Here is a 17,299-nt window from a genome sequence, read left to right on the forward strand (position 1 = left end):
CGCGGGGGCACAAGAAAGAGTGAGCAGGGCACTATAACGCTGGTCGTGGCAGAAAGGCCACATCTTAGGGATGTGTCGGGTTGGTATTTGAACCGACAAGTGATATCACGAGCCAAATAAAATAGGCATTCATCATATGCATCACCTATATGCTTGTCTGCTTTGCTTAATTTCCGTTGTGCCTAAATGTATCACATGTCTACTTGCTAATAGTTTTACTTGCTATATATGTACTTTACTTGTTTGCATTACCTGTGTTTTTTGTTGGGATTGAGGAAGCTCGGTAGACGGTGGCGATGGGATCGCATGGCGGATATGTTGGTGAAGGTTGTGGGACAGCGGTGTTTTAGTGATAGTTAGAAATCCCTTAAGTTAGAATACCCTAATTTATGGTTTGAATTATTTATTTTGTTAAGCTTGAATATCTATATCGATGTGAAATTTTAGAATTGCCGTTGGCATCGCAGAACCTTATATTTTACATATTGGGCACTATGACTATACTGAGAACCTCCGGTTCTCATACCATATGTTGTTGTTATTTTTCAGATGCATGTCATAATCCACTTCGGTGAGTTGCGGGATGGTGACAAAGCGGAGGATCTTTTGCTATCTTTGTGTATTTTGGTAATTATGATGTAGTTACTCTCTCGTCATTTGTATTTATATAACTTTGTTGCTTTAGAAGCTTTATTTCTGAAAACCTGAGAGATAGATTGTTGCTATTTTGAACTTTAAAACTCTGTTTTGAACGCTTCACGCTTTGTAATTTCACTTTATGTGACTTTGATCTTTTATTCCTTTACCGGGCTTTTAGTATTACTACTTCTTTATATATATATATACACACACATATACATACATATATAGTATGGTATGACTTTATAACTGTCGTGGCACTTTGTTATCCTTTGCTTTATGGCTAACGGTAAGGCTTAGGGTGATAGGGTGTTACAGCTGGTGCACGAAATTGTGATCATCAACAATTTGTCACAACTTCGCACAACTAACCAGCAAGTGTACTGGGTCGTCCAAGTAATAAACCTTACGTGAGTAAGGGTCGATCCCACGGAGATTGTTGGTATGAAGCAAGCTATGGTCATCTTGTAAATTTCAGTTAGGCGGATTCAAATGGTTATGATGGTTTTCGAATATAAAGATAAATAAAGCATAAATTAAAGATAGAGATACTTATGTAAATCATTGGTGGGAATTTCAGATAAGTGTTTGGAGAAGCTTTGTTCCTTCTGAATATCTGCTTTCCTACTGCCTTCCTCCAATCATTCTTACTCCTTTCTATGGTAAGCTGTATGTAGGGCGTCACCGTTGTCAATGGCTACTTTCCATCCTCTCAGTGAAAATGGTCCAAATGCTCTGTCACAGCACGGCTAATCATCTGTCGGTTCTCGATCATGTTGGAATAGAATCCAATGATTCTTTTGCGTCTGTCACTACACCCAACACTCGCGAGTTTGAAGCTCGTCAAAGTCATCCCATCTCAGATCCTACTTGGAATACCACAGACAAGGTTTAGACTTTCCGGATCTTAGGAATGGCCGCCAATAATTCTAACTTATACCACGAAGATTCTGATCAAGGAATCCAAGAGATACGCGCTCAATCTAAGGTAGAACGGAAGTGGTTGTCAGGCATGTGTTCATAAGTAAGAATGATGATGAGTGTCATGGGTCATCATATTCATCATGTTGAAGTGCAGCGGATATCTTAGAATAAGAATAAGTTGAATTGAATAGAAGAATAATAGTAATTGCACTAATACTAGAGGAACAGCAGAGCTCCACACCTTAATCTATGGTGTGTAGAAACTCCACCGTTGAAAATACATAAGTGATGGTCTAGGCATGGCCAAATGGCCAGTCCCCATGAAGGTCTAAAATCGCATACACTGATTAAAGATCCATCCAACGACAAGACGCCTAGTGCAGAAATAAGTCTAAGTGCAGAAATCCACTTTCGGGACCCACTTTGGTGTGTGCTTGGGCTGAGCTTAAGCTTTACACGTGCAGAGGCTTCTATTGGGGTTAAACGCCAAGTTGTAACATGTTTTTGGCGTTTAACACTGGTTTGTGACGTGTTTCTGGCGTTTTACTCCAGAATGCAGCATGGAACTGGCGTTGAATGCCAGTTTGCGTCATCTAAATTCGAATAAAGTATGGACTATTATATATTTCTGGAAAGCCCTGGATGTCTACTTTCCAACGCAATTGAAAGCGCACCATTTGAAGTTCTGTAGCTCCAGAAAATCTATCTCAAATGCAGGGAGGTCAGAATCCAACAACATCAGTAGTCCTTTGTCAGCCTGAATCAGATTTTTGCTCAGGTCCCCCAATTTCAGCCAGAAAATACCTAAAATTACAGAAAAACACACAAATTCATAGTAAAGTCTAGAAATATAAATTTTGCATAAAAACTAATAAAAACATCCCTAAAAGTAGCTAGATCCTACTAAAAACTACCTAAAAACAATGCCAAAAAGCGTATAAATTATCCGCTCATTACAACACCAAACTTAAATTGTTGCTTGTCCCCAAGCAACTGAAAATCAAATAGGATAAAAAGAAGAGAATATACTGTAAATCCCAAAATATCAATGAATATTAGTTCTAATTAGATGAGCGGGACTTGTAGCTTTTTGCTTCTGAACAATTTTGGCACCTCACTTTATCCTTTGAAGTTTAGAATGATTGGCATCCATAGGAACTCAGAGTTCAGATAGTGTTATTGATTCTCCTAGTTAAGTATGTTGATTCTTGAACACAGCTACTTTTATGAGTCTTGGCCGCAGCCCTAAGCACTTTATTTTCCAGTATTACCACCGGATACATGAATGCCACATACACATGACTGGGTGAACCTTTTCAGATTGTGACTCAGCTTTACTGAAGTCTCCAGTTAGAGGTGTCCAGAGCTCTTAATCACACTCTTTTTGCTTTGGATCATGACTTTAACCACTCAGTCTCAAGCTTTTCACTTGGACCTGCATGCCACAAGCACATGGTTAGGGACAGCTTGATTTAGCCGCTTAGGCCTGGATTTTATTTCCTTGGGCCCTCCTATCCATTGATGCTCAAAGCCTTGGATCCTTTTTACCCTTGCCTTTTGGTTTTAAGGGCTATTGGCTTTTTCTGCTTGCTTTTTCTTTTTCTTTTATATTTTTTTTGCTATTTTTTTTGCAAGCTTTTGTTATTCACTGCTTTTTCTTGCTTCAAGAATCAATTTTATGATTTTTTAGATTATCAATAACATTTCTCTTGTTCATCATTCTTTCAAGAGCCAACAATTTTAACATTCATAAACAACAAGATCAAAAAATGCACTGTTTAATCATTCATTTAGAAAACAAAAAGTATTGTCACCACATCAATATAATTAAACTAATTTCAAGGATGAATTCGAAACTCATGTACTTCTTGTTCTTTTGTATTCAAAACATTTTTCATTTAAGAAAGGTGAAAGATTCATAGAATTATTCATAGCCTTAAGACATAGTTACTAAATACTAATGATCATGTAGTAAAGACTCAAAACATAGATAAACATAAAGCATAAAATCAAAAAAACAGAGAGATAAGAACAAGAAAGTTAAGGAATGAGTCCACCTTAGTGAGGGTGGCACCTTCTTCTTGAAGGACCAATGGTATTCTTGAGCTCCTCTATGTCTCTTCCTTGCCTTTGTTGCTCCTCCCTCATAGCTCTTTGATCTTCTCTAATCTCATTGAGAATGATGGAGTGATCTTGGTGTTTCACCATTAATTGGTTCATGTTATGACTCAATCCTTCTAGGGAAGTGTTGAGTTGTTCCCAATAAGTGTTTGGAGGAAAATGCCTCCCTTGAGGCATCTTAGGGATTTCTTCATCCCTTGAGGCATCTCAGGGATTTCTTGATGATGAGCTTCCTCATGCGTCTCTTGAGATCCATGGATAGGCTCTCTTGTTTGCTCCATCCTCTTCTTAGTGATGGGCTTGTCCTCTTCAATGAGGATGTCTCCTTCTATGACAACTCTAGCTAAGTAGCATAGATGGCAAATGAGATGAGGAAAAACTAGCCTTGCCAAGGTAGAGGGCTTTTCGGCTACTTTGTAGAGTTCTAGAGAGATGACTTCATTAACTTCTACTTCTTCTGCAATCATGATGCTATGGATCATGATGGCCCGATCCACAGTTACTTCGGATCGGTTGCTAGTGGGGATGATGGAGCGTTGGATGAACTCCAACCATCCTCTAGCCATAGGCTTAAGGTCCAGTCTTCTCAATTGAACTGCCTTGCCTTTTGAGTCTCTTTTCCATTAAGCTCCTTCCATACATATGTCCATGAGGACTTGGTCCAACCTTTGATCAAAGTTGACCCTTCTAGTGTAGGGGCATGCGTCTTCTTGCATCATAGGCAAGTTGAACGCCAAACTTACGTTCTCCGGACTGAAATCTAGGCATTTCCCCTGAACCATTGTAAGATAATTCTTTGGATTCGGATTCATACTTTGATCATGGTTCCTAGTGATCCATGCATTGGCATAGAACTCTTGAGCCATTAAGATTCCGACTTGTTGAATGGGGTTGGTAAGAACTTCCCAACCTCTTCTTTGGATCTCATGTCGGATCTCCGGATACTCGCCCTTTTTGAGCTTAAAAGGGACCTCAGGGATCACCTTTTTCTTGGCCACAACTTCATAGAAGTGGTCTTGATGGGTGAATGGTGAAGAGGTGATGAGGAAGAGTGATTGAGGTGATTGGTGAATGATGTTTGGGGAAGAGTGTTATGAAAAGGTGTGAGAGAGAGGGAGAAGGTAGGTGGGGATCCTGTGGGATCTACAGATTCTGAGGTGATTCTGTGGGGTCCACAGATCCTGAGGTGTCAAGGATTTCTCATCCCTGCACCCTTTAGGCGTGTAAAATGCCCTCTATATGCAATTCTGGCATAACGCCAGACTGATGCCTGTTTCTGGCGTTAAACACCCAAATGTAGCTTGTTTCTGGCGTTTAACGCCAGCCTGATGCTTGTTTCTAGCGTTAAACGGCAGCTTGGTGCTTATTTTTGGCATTTAACACCAGCTTTCCTCAGGTGCAATCCTGGCGTTTAAATGCCAGACTGCTGCTTATTTCTGGCGTTCAATGCCAGCTTCATGCTCTGTTCTAGCGTTAAATGCCAGCCAGATGCTCTTTACTGGCGTTTAAACGCCAGTAAGCTCTTCCTCCAGGGTGTGCTTTTTCTTCTGCTGTTTTTTATTTTTCTTTAATTTTTTTTGTAGTTGTTTTTGTGACTCCACATGATCATGAACCTAAGAAGACATAAAAGAACAATAGAAAACATAGATAAGTAAAAATTGGGTTGCCTCCCAATAAGTGCTTCTTTAATGTCAATAGCTTGACAGTGAGCTCTCATGGAGCTTCATAGATGTTCAGAGCATTGTTGGGACCTCCCAACACCAAACTTAGAGTTTGAATGTGGGGGTTCAACACCAAACTTAGAGTTTGGTTGTGGCCTCCCAACACCAAACTTAGAGTTTGACTGTGGGTGCTTTGTTTGACTCTGTATTGAGAGAAGTTTATCGTGCCTCTTTTCCATGGTTGCAGAGGAAGATCCTTGAGCTTTAAACATAAGGTAGTCTCCATTCAATTGAAGGACTAACTCTCCTCTGTTAACATCAATCACAGCTCCTGCTATGGCTAGGAAGGGTCTTCCAAGGATGATGCATTCATCCTCATCCTTCCCAGTGTCTAAGATTATGAAATCAGCAGGGATGTAAAGGCCTTTAACCTTTACCAACACGTCCTCTACCAATGAATAAGCTTGTTTTATTGACTTGTCTGCCATCTCTAATGAGATTCTTGCAGCTTGTACCTCAAAGATCCACAGCTTCTCCATTACAGAGAGTGGCATAAGATTTATACCTGACCCTAGGTCACATAGATTTATACCTGATCTCCAAACACTTATTCAACAATTCTCAACTATTCGAAGCCTAATTTTACTTACTCCCAAATTATTTTACACACTTTATCTAAATCCTCATATTCAACATTCATATTTCCAATTTCTCAATCAACCAATAATCAATTCTCTCATTCTCATTCAACAATTCACACAACTTACCTCAACTTACCACATAGGGGATTCCTCACCCTATCACGGCCTTCGGCCCAAATTCCACAAATCACAATATTCATACATCTAATTCTCAATTAAAACTTCAACATGCATACTCATTTTCATGTAACCTGACACCAACATATATTACAATATCCACTTGCAACAATATCATATCACACTCCTTAATTTTCATGTAAAAACACATCAACTAACATGATACTCATACGAGCCATTATTCAAACACATCAACAATCAATTCCATTCAACTTATCCTAGGGGCAAGTGACCTAGGTTTTCACATAACGTTACATAATGCCTACTCAAAACTACCACATGTACCTTAATGTCGTAATTCCAAGCTTCTAAGCTTTCCTTTCTAAAATTCCATCAAGCCAAACTTTCAATTACTCAATCTAACACCATATTATACAGTTTGGCACAATATTAAAGACTAGGATTTCATAAATTGATGAACCAAGATGACAAAAGGGTTCTTTACCTTTATCCACTGAAATTAGTGATGGACACCGCCAACATAAGCTAGAGAACCCCTATAATATCAAAATCACAAAAAATCCTCAATACCCAAACCAAAAACATAATTTCAGCTTTGAGTGAGAAACTGGGCTGAGATTTCAAGTTACTCACCAAACTATTTAGATAGAATTGAAATGAGGAAGCAAGCTTTGTGTGGCCGCAAACAACTCATCAATCAGAGCTCCGTAGCAAAGGTTATGGACAATTGAAGTTGAAGGAAGTTAAGGTTTCATCCTTCTTTTCTCTCATCTCTCATTTTCGTGTGTCACACCAAATGTTGGAATGATGTTGAACTTTTATTAAGTGTGAGTACATATATGTATGGGCTTGGTCCGGTATGGCCCAATTTCATTTCTTTAGTCTGTTGGCTCAATTTTGGACCAAAACCTTTAAGATAAGCGTTTTAATTTGCATCCTAAATATTTTTATTTTCCAAGTTATAAATATCAGATCTCTAATTCTTTTTTCACTCTCATTTAATTTATTTATTAGTTGTCAATTAACTACTTAATATTTTGTGGAGTTTTTACAAAAGATCCATGGCAAAGCTATGCAAACACTATCAAAGGCGTCTCCTAAGCACATCATAGCATATGATAAAGACATCTTTGTCTAAAAGAAAAAATAATTTAAACATCATTGAAGTCTGTAAGTCTTAACATCTGGCTTCCTTGCACAAAGCTGCAGTTATCATATGAGAAATTCAAGGAAAGCATGAGTACTTTATTGAATTTCTTATACTAATCAAGGTAAATACTCAACAAATTAGTATCTGATATGTCTAAGCAATATTGCTAGAAACTTCAAATCTCTCTTAGTCCCCAAGGTAAAAAGTATTACTATTTTTATCTAAGGTTCTGATTTTAGATACGTGGTTTGGACTTTTGAAGAAGTCTCATAATCCATCAAAAAGTAATCCTTACTACAAGAAAAATGCTGAGTACCATTGGAATTACCATCGAAAAAATAAATAAAATTCAATAGTAAGTTAATTACCATCGGAAGGAATCCGATGACATAAACCTCGTCGGTAACTAATTACTGTTAAATTTTTTCATCCGAAAGTAATTACCGTTAAATTTTGCAACGAATTACCTACCCGAAAAATCATTTGGTTACTGGCAGATTTTTCCAACGTACTATTAGTGCCACAATATCTTATTTCCCGCACAATTACCGTCGGATTATGCCCTTGGTAAATTCGACGATAATGTCAACTTTTTTTAAAAAATATTATGACGCAATTTTTTACAAATTTTTCTTTTTTCAATTTTAATTTTTTATTTAAATTTATTTTTCACACAAATAGTGGTCAAATTATAAATAATAGAAACCAATTATGTAATATTGAATATCAAATATTCAAATAAATTAAAAGTCAAATAAATCAAATACAATGAAATAGTAAAACAAAGCCCTAATCACTAAAGATCCTAGTAGTCGCTGTCATCGTCATTCCCATGGTCCTGCTGAGGTGGCAGAGAAGGTGGTGTTATCTATGTCCCACCAACAGTACTGCTACCACCAACAGTGTCTCTGCCACTAGTAGCGCCGCTACCATTGACGCGCATCTGAGCCTGGTACACCGCCATCTACTGCTCCATCTGTTGAAGCCGCTCCAGCTGCTCTCTCCACTCCAGCCTGAGCTTATCCATCTGTCACGTGTGTGAGAATCTTCTGATACCTCTTCCAAGTCTTGTTCATCTTTTGAACTTGTTCTTGAAGGCTCTGGGTGAGCTCCTACACCTACAACCTCAAATCAATACCTTCCTCAGGATCCATGGCTTGACTGGTGGTAGAGGCAGACGTAGAGATGCAGAGGGTGCTGGTGAAGAATGATCCCAGCCCATATACACGGTTTTTGTATGGTGCTGAGGCAGTCTCGCGTTAAATCGCATTTGGATCGATAATTGAAGCAGCAGAGCTACTAGCATCCTTCCTACTTTGCTAAGATTGCTGAGTTGTGGCCTCCAATCTCTACGTGTAGGACTCTTTTGTAACACATGTTATTGTGATTAGGACCACAGCTGTACAGTTAATTGAAAATTTTATATCACAAGATCCGATGTTTACTCACATATTGATCTACAAATTGCTGATCAGTAAATCTCTCTTTGTTCTCCTTCAAAGTGTTGGTATACTTGAAGGTCTCTGCCAATGTCGCATCACAATCCAACGACTTCGACTACACATGTTGTATTGAAACAATATGACAGGTTGCTTAGTAATGATTTGTCAAAGAATATAACTAAGTTAATAACAAAATTAGAAAAGCTAGATACTAGCCTAGCCTTAATCTTCGTGAAGTCGCTGAGCCGCTAGTATACTTGGACGATCTGACCGATGCCTTGTTAGCTCTGTTTGTGAGACGCTGATGCCTGAACCCTTCTTCAGTCTCCTAGTGAACGTACAGAGCCTTTTTTATTTTCAGATGGAGTTAGGAAGTGAGGGCATTTTTGTACATCCTCCAGTATTTGTTGCAGCCACCTACCCTTTTGATGGTCGTATATCTTTCTGATGAAGGCATCGTGCTCCTTATCCCATATAACGTTCACCTGCACAAAGAAACTTTAAAATTAGTTAATCAAAGTATATCATATTAAACAAAATAGAAGACATAAACTAGCTAATATGGTTTGATTATATTAAGTTTTTACTGTCCACTTTTGAAACCATCGGTCTTTGGTCTCAGAGGGGATTTTCTTGTAGCTTAGCCATGGATGGTCGTATGTAATACCCCATATTTTTTAAACTTTAATTATTATCAATTTATTTTATGTTATGATTTATTTACTAAATTGAAATAATTATTTTTAGATATTATTTTATTAAAAATAATTAAATTAATTTTATAACTATTTAAATTCAATTAAATTAACATTCTTATATATATTTATGATGAAATATTTTACATAATTAAAAATACAATTTTAGTGATTTATAAGTAATGAAAAATATATATATTTTAATTTGAGTATTTGATATTATTAATTTAAAAATAGAGTTTAGTTAATAATAATCGAGTTCAAAATCCACCGATATGAGTAGATATCGGTACTCTTCGATGAACTTAGCTTCGCTAATGCTTCATTGTATATCTTTTATCATTATTTTACTAATGTCATTTATATTAGTAACTTATATATATTATTACTTATGTTTTAATATATCCAGTTTTCATAATTATCCGTTTAGGATATTTATAACTTGAATCACTGACTCGGGTCCACGGATCGGATCGGATCGGATATGGCCGAAAATTCAATCCGATCCGCACAATTCCCATCGGATCGGATCGGATCGGATACAATATCCGTATTTTTGAGTGTTGGATCGGATTGCGGATATATCTGCATGATTAAGCTCATTTTTAAATTATCTTTTTAAGTAAAAAATTCAATAAAAATGTTTCTTTCACACTTTTAAACCTACTTGTTCCTAAAATAATTTTAATCAAAATTTTCCTAAATAAAAAAATAAAATAATACAATATATAAATAACACGTTTAACAACTACTAACTAAATCATACAAACTAACAAATAAGTATATATAATAACAAACATTCCAACAAACACTTTCAATAAGTGAAAACAACAAGCACTAAAATACTAAAAGCCTCATTTAAAATAAAACAGCAACATTATAACACACTAAAATCTAAACAATATGTAAATGCTTATCAACCACCAGCAGAAATAAAATAACTTGATCCAAGATTATCTAAGATTATTGAAAGAACATTGAGAATGAAGTTTCTTGCTACTTAAAAATAAAACAAATTAATCCATCCCTTCTTAAATCAGCAGGCAGCAGCCATCAGCAGCAACCATGAATCGTGTATTCCTATTAAAATAATACATATTGAAAAATTAGTGAAACATGTTAGAATAAATTGAACAAAAAAATAGTCTAAGTTATTATACACTAATACAAGTACTTAGTTATAAACTTATAATACCTAAGATGGTTCAGGAGGATGTAATTGACTTTGAACAGGATCTCCAGCACTAGTAACTCCAGAAAATTCTATTCAATTAAACAACCAAATATGTCAAAGCCAATGGGATAAAATAAAGAATAAAGAATAACGAAAAATAAATGAACCAATTCATTATATACCTAAGTTAACCACAGTATTTTCTTCATCAAGCTCAACCAAAATCTTAGTAGGTTTTAACCAATTTTGGGTACAAATTAAAGCCTCTATAGTGGTAGGACTCAAAGCACTACGATAAGGGTCAAGGACACGACCTACGGTGCTAAAAACTGACTCAGACGCCACAGTAGAAACAGGAATGGCTAATATATCTCTAGCCATGCAAGATAGAACTCGATACCTCAGAGTCTTTCCTCTCCACCACCTCAATATATCAAATTCACTAAAATCTTCTGCCGCTTTAGCTTCCAAATACCTATCCATCTCATTCTTCTTGAACTCACTTAACTTTATCCGTTGTGTTTGTTTCCACTTGCTCATAGGGTCTTCAATCATAATGCTATCATTGTCACTCGTGTCTAAACTAGGATTTGGTGTAGTATCAGAAGAAAAGCTAGTATCTTGAGTATCTTTAGGGGGGCAAGAATTTCATATGGTATATTGCTCAAACAATTTAGCAATAATATCCTTCAATTTTTTGAAGATCCTTGAAGACTTTTCACCTTCACCATACATTTCAGACAAAGTGAACTGAATATATTCCAACTTATAACGGGGATCAAGGAACACAGCAACAAGCACTAGATGATTTAAAAATGGTTTATTGGCTTTGTCACTTGAAGTGAAAGGAGAAGAAGAGTAACGGTGATCAAAATCATCCCAATACTTATCAAACTTAGCTTTCATAGCTGATGCCATCTCACACAACACCAAATCATCACTTACAATCCATTTATTTAAAGTGCATAATATCTTACACAATACATGGAAAAAAGTATTTGAAGTGACATTCAAAGAACTAGAGAATGAAAGAGTTGCATGATAAAAAATTTGCAAAAACTGCAAGAAAATACGAGCTCTACTCCAATCTTCATCACTAGGAAGCCCCCCTCATCATCAACATATCTCTCAAAATGAGCATCTTCTCTCACAAGACGAGAAAATGCGTTTTCAAACTTTTCAGCCACTTCCAACATCATATAGGTAGAATTTCACCTAGTTGGCACATCAAGAATAATCATTTGACGACTAGTAATTGCCTCAAGTGCGCACCTCCTAAAGGTTGCTAATCTAGATTGAGAGGACTTCACAAACTTACAAGAAGTTCTTATCCTAGCAATAGAAGAGCTTAAATCTTTTAAATCATCGCAAACAATTAAGTTCAAAATATGGGCAGCATATCTCAGATGGACAAATTCTCCACCCAACATAGTACAACCATTCCATTCTCGCATAATTTTAACTAAAGTATTCACAGCAACAAAGTTGGCACTAGCATTATCTATAGTTACAGTACAAAGCTTTTGAATACCCCAATCTTTCAGGCACTTCTCTAACGCTTTTCCTATGGTAGCACCAGTATGATCATCAATCAAGTTAAAAGACAATATTTTCTTATTCAACCTCCATCCATCATCAATGTAATGAGCAGTTACACACATATAGTTCATGTTTTGAACAGACGTCCAAGTGTCAGTGGTTAGGGAAATCATCTGATGGTTTAACTCCAAGAGGGATTTAAGTTTGGTCTTTTCCTCTACATACAATTGTATACAATCTCTAGCAACTGTCTGACGACTTGGGATTTTAAATTGAGGTTGCATCTCACCACAAAAGTCCCTAAATCCAGTATTTTCTACAGACTTAAATGGGAGTTCATGAATTATTATCATCTTACAAAGTGAAAGCCTACATCGCTCTTGGTTAAAGTCTACTGCCTTCAATGTTGGTGGCTCATCTAAATTAGAATTTGTGAACACAAGGATTTTTTGTTTTTTATCAACATGATTATTTGGGTTCTTCACATAAGTTCCAATGTGTTTTTTTAGATTAGAGGTGCCATCCCTACGACTATGACATTGTAACCATTTCAAGCAATGTTTACATTGAGCTTTAGTTTCTTCCGCATTTTTTTAAAGTGATCTCAAACAATAGAAGGGGGCCTGTTAGCCTTTCGTTTACCTGGCTGGCCTGTCTGTGTCTCTGTCCCACAAGTAGGAACATCACTTGAGGCTTAGTCACTGATTCTCCTCCCCTTGCTGACTCAGAAGGTGTCAATGCAGCAATATTTGGTGGAGTAGGAATGCTCCCTACCTCAGATCCACTTGTATTATTTGTAACTGCTTGCTTATCAGCCATTTCAAGCAACACAATCCTACAAGAAATATCTCAGATAATTACATAAATCATATAAACATAGAATAGAACACCAGCATCTCACATAATTCATATAAACAATAACATGAGCATAATTCTTTAAAAAACACAATAACAGTAAGGGTAATTACAACAGGTTACTATTATGTATTGAAAACAAGTCAAAAAATCGAGTCTAAATACAGAATAGAGAAATAGAGCATTTCAATTCAGTAGGTTACTCATGAAAATTACCTGAAGTCTTGAACGTGGTGAAGAGATTAGGGCCTAGGGGTGAGAGATTGGGGGTTTTCAACCAAAGAATCTAAGCAGCAGCTGCTAGTGTTGCTCTGGTTCTTGAGCATCAAGGTTTTCAAGGCCTCGCGGTCTTCGATTTTATCTAGATCTAGATTCAAGATTCAACGCCATAATAGCCTGCTCAAGGATCTGAACATCGTCGTCAACGTTGAAAAGGAAACCGACCAACGCAGGCAAGAACGATGGGGTGAACGGCAGAATAGGTGAGAGTCTGAGAGATTGGGGGTTAGGGGGTAAACGGCAGGGTGAACGGTTTCAGAAATTGGGGGTGAATGGGTGAGATTGGGGTCTAGAGATTTGGGTTTCACTTTATTTCAGGCTTTTCAGCACCGTGAAGGAAGGAACAAGGAAGGGAAGGGTGAAGTACAAAATGATATTAGGGTTAGGTTACGTGGCTGCAACACAAAGTAACTAACGTATATATATTTTTTATTTTTTATTTTTTAATTATTTTGTGCGGATCTGCAGATCCGTGGATTGAATACGTGAATACAGCACAGAAATCCGCGATCCAATCCTTAATAGGTGCGGATTAGATCCTATCCGATCCGATCAGTCTGCGGATCAGATCACATCCATAATTATCGAATCGGATGCAGATAAATACCACGGATCTGTGGATATGATCCGATCCATGGACACCCCTAGACTCGGCAGCTTAAATGAGTGACACATACCCCCCACATGATATCCAAACTTTAAGTATGCTAAATTCTCATTAATCATCATCATCCTCAGTGGATTCATTAGGAAAGAAAAAAGAAAGAAAGGTTGTGAAAGAGAAGAGAAAGGAAACCATGGAACCTTGACTTTTGGCATTAGATTTTTTGAGTTTCATAACTCCTATAAAAAATCTAATCCGATTAAAGTGTTCGTATCTTCCTCCTCTTCACATTGACATCACTTTTGTTCGGGAGAAATCAACCATGGCGCCGCTGTCCCTCCATGCAAGGTTCAGCCAAGTGGGAGCTCCGGAGGTGGAGTAGCCGGTTTTGATGTTTTCTTCAATTTCTCGTTTAGGAGATTTTTTGGACCTTCGGTTATTATGATTTCGTATGGAGGTAGTGTTTGGTAATTTTATAATATTTAAATGTGAATATGTGTTGTTTGTTCTTGTTGAAAAGTTTTAAATTCTTAGTAAAACCATCGATAGATTACGCGTAAAGCCTTATACTTTATTATTTAATATATGAGAGTCGTCGTAATACCCCCGCTATCAGAGTGGTGCACCTGGAAGCGTGATATTCTGATAGTAAGGGTGTTACATTATGGTGTTAGAGCAGTCTTTCCTATAGAGCTTGAGGAATAGACTGACTATGCTTCACTGCATACTCTGAGTGTCTGTCATGCAGTATGACTTGTCCTAATAACAAGAGTTTGAGTTTCAAATGTACGATTGTCTATTGATTAATGCTGTTAGTTAACCGTTGCATTCCTCATGGTATTAGGTTTGACCAACTTAATACTGATGATTTGTGTATACAAGATTACTAATGGATTATGATAGATGAAATAGAAATAATAGATTATGCAAAATCATAGGGTTTGGGAATGTTAAAAGTTACGTTTTAAGTATTCGTTTTGACGTATACTCTTTATTCGTGCTATGTGACTTGGTGCCAGCTCTTCTTTCATTATTTTTATTTGAATTCTTTGCATTGGATTCCCTCTTTAAAATGTGATTCAATTACTTCTTTTAACCACACCTTATCGTTCATGTATATCTTTGTTTGACTGTGATCCTATCCGTTAACTTGAATCTTTTCGAGTGTTCATCCTTGACGTTGCTTGTATTTTTTTCATGAATTTAGTTTCTTTTTTGTAGAGTTCAAACTTATTTTATTGCATCGATTTTCGAGGGCAAAATTTTTTTAAGGTTGGTAGATTGTATCACCGCATATTTTTAAAAATTTAATTATTATCAATTTATTTTAAGTTATGATTTATTTACTAAATTGAACTCATTATTTTTAGATATTATTTTATTAAAAATAATTAAATTAATTTTATAAATTTTCGAATTCAATTAAATTCACATTCTTATATATATATATATATTTATGATGAAATATTTTATATAATTAAAACTATAATTCTAGTCATTTATAAGTAATGAAATATATATATTAATTTGAGTAATTGATATTATTAATTTAAAAATTGAGTTTAGTTAATAATATTATTATCGAGCTCAAAATCCGCCGATATGAGTAAATATCGGTACTCTTCGGTAAACTTAACTTTGCTAATACTTCATCGTATATCTTTATCATTATGTTATTAATGTCATTTATATTAGTAAATCATATATATTACTACTTGTGTTTTAATATATCTAGTTTTCATAATTATCCGTTTAGGATATTTATAACTTGAATTGCTAATTCAACAGCTTAAATAAGTGACACTTACCCCCCCACATGTCATCGAAATTTTAAACATGCCAAATTCTCATTAATCATCATCATCTTCAGTAGATTCATTAGGAAAGAAAAAGGAAAGAAAGGTCGTGAGAGAGAAGAGAAAGGAAACCATGGAAGCTTGACCTTCGGTGTTTGATTTCTTGAGTTTCGTAACTCCAAATAATAATCTAATCCGATTAAAGTGTTTGTATCTTCCTCCTCTTCACATTGACGTCACTTTTGTTCGGGAGAAATCAATGATGGCGATGCTGTCCCTCCATGCAAGGTTTGGCCAAGTGGGAGCTCCGAAGGTGGAGTAGCCAATTTTGATGTTTTCTTCTTCAATTTCTCATTCAGGAGCTTTTTCTGGAGCTTCGGTTATTTTGATTTTGTACGGAGGTAGGTTTGGTAATTTTATAATATTTAAACGTGAATATGCATTATTTGTTCTTGTTGGAAAGTTTTATGTTTTTAGTAAAACCATCGATAGATTTACGCATAAAGGCTCATACCTTATTATTTAATATATGAGAATCGTCGTAATACCCCCGCTATCAGAGTGGCACACCCAGAAGCGTGATATTCTGATAATAAGGGTGTTACATCGTACATAAGCTAGATGACGTTGGTCATCTCCTAAGTACATGAGTTGTTGTTTGGTGCAAACATATTAATAGTTCACAAACAAACCAATAAGGCAATATAAATTAAAACTTCAGAAGCAAATAACCATAATATATAAAGATTTTTTAGAAATTTTGGTAGAGTTTCATCTGTAACTGAAATGCGCCACAAACTCTATCCATCAACAATTAACTTAATCAGCACCAATTTTTAACAATCAATAATCAAGAAGCAACATCCATAAATTTACTAAATCGACTAAACTAGAATCAATAATCAGGATATATCAAACACTTTTAGCTGTTCAATCCTACAATCCTAAATCCACTAAAACTAGAATCAATAATCAAGAATCACTAATCACGATATATCAAACACTTTCAGAAGTTCAAACCTACAACCCTAAATCCACTAAAACTAGAATCAATAATCAAGAATCACTAATCAAGAACTATCAAACACTTTTAGCATAAAAAGACTTAAAGTAGTACTTATCCTATTCTGCCATCAAGCCAAGTCATCCGTACAATGGGAGGTGGTGGAGGGCATCGATTGGCTATCTTTCGTGAGAGGATTCTGAAACCATGGCGTCCATTGCTGGAGGCGGCGTCGCCGAGACAATAGGCTGCTAAGTGGATAGAGGCAGTGCCTTCGCCCTAGATGCAGGGACGTACTTGGGGTTAGGCACTATGATGAACGACTGTTCCGATGCACTCGCAACCTATAACGTCACCGGGGTAATCGTATTAGAAGGAGAGGATCCAGAATTCCCAGGGGTATTGACAGAAACCCTCCCTCTACCACGTCCATGACCACTAGGCTGATCCGCAACACCTCTACCTATTGTCATGTCTGAAAAGAGTATACCAATTAAAAATGTGTTAAACATATTCACAACATCATTCAAAATGATTAATCAAAATAAACTACATTAAACTTAGTTAAAGGAATACAATATCCGTTAAAATCAAATAAAACAAAAGAGGCTATAATGTGACTTATTATCAAAGTCTTT

Source organism: Arachis duranensis, chromosome 3 (assembly GCF_000817695.3).
Source record: "Arachis duranensis cultivar V14167 chromosome 3, aradu.V14167.gnm2.J7QH, whole genome shotgun sequence".
In the NCBI taxonomy this organism is placed as follows: domain Eukaryota; kingdom Viridiplantae; phylum Streptophyta; class Magnoliopsida; order Fabales; family Fabaceae; genus Arachis; species Arachis duranensis.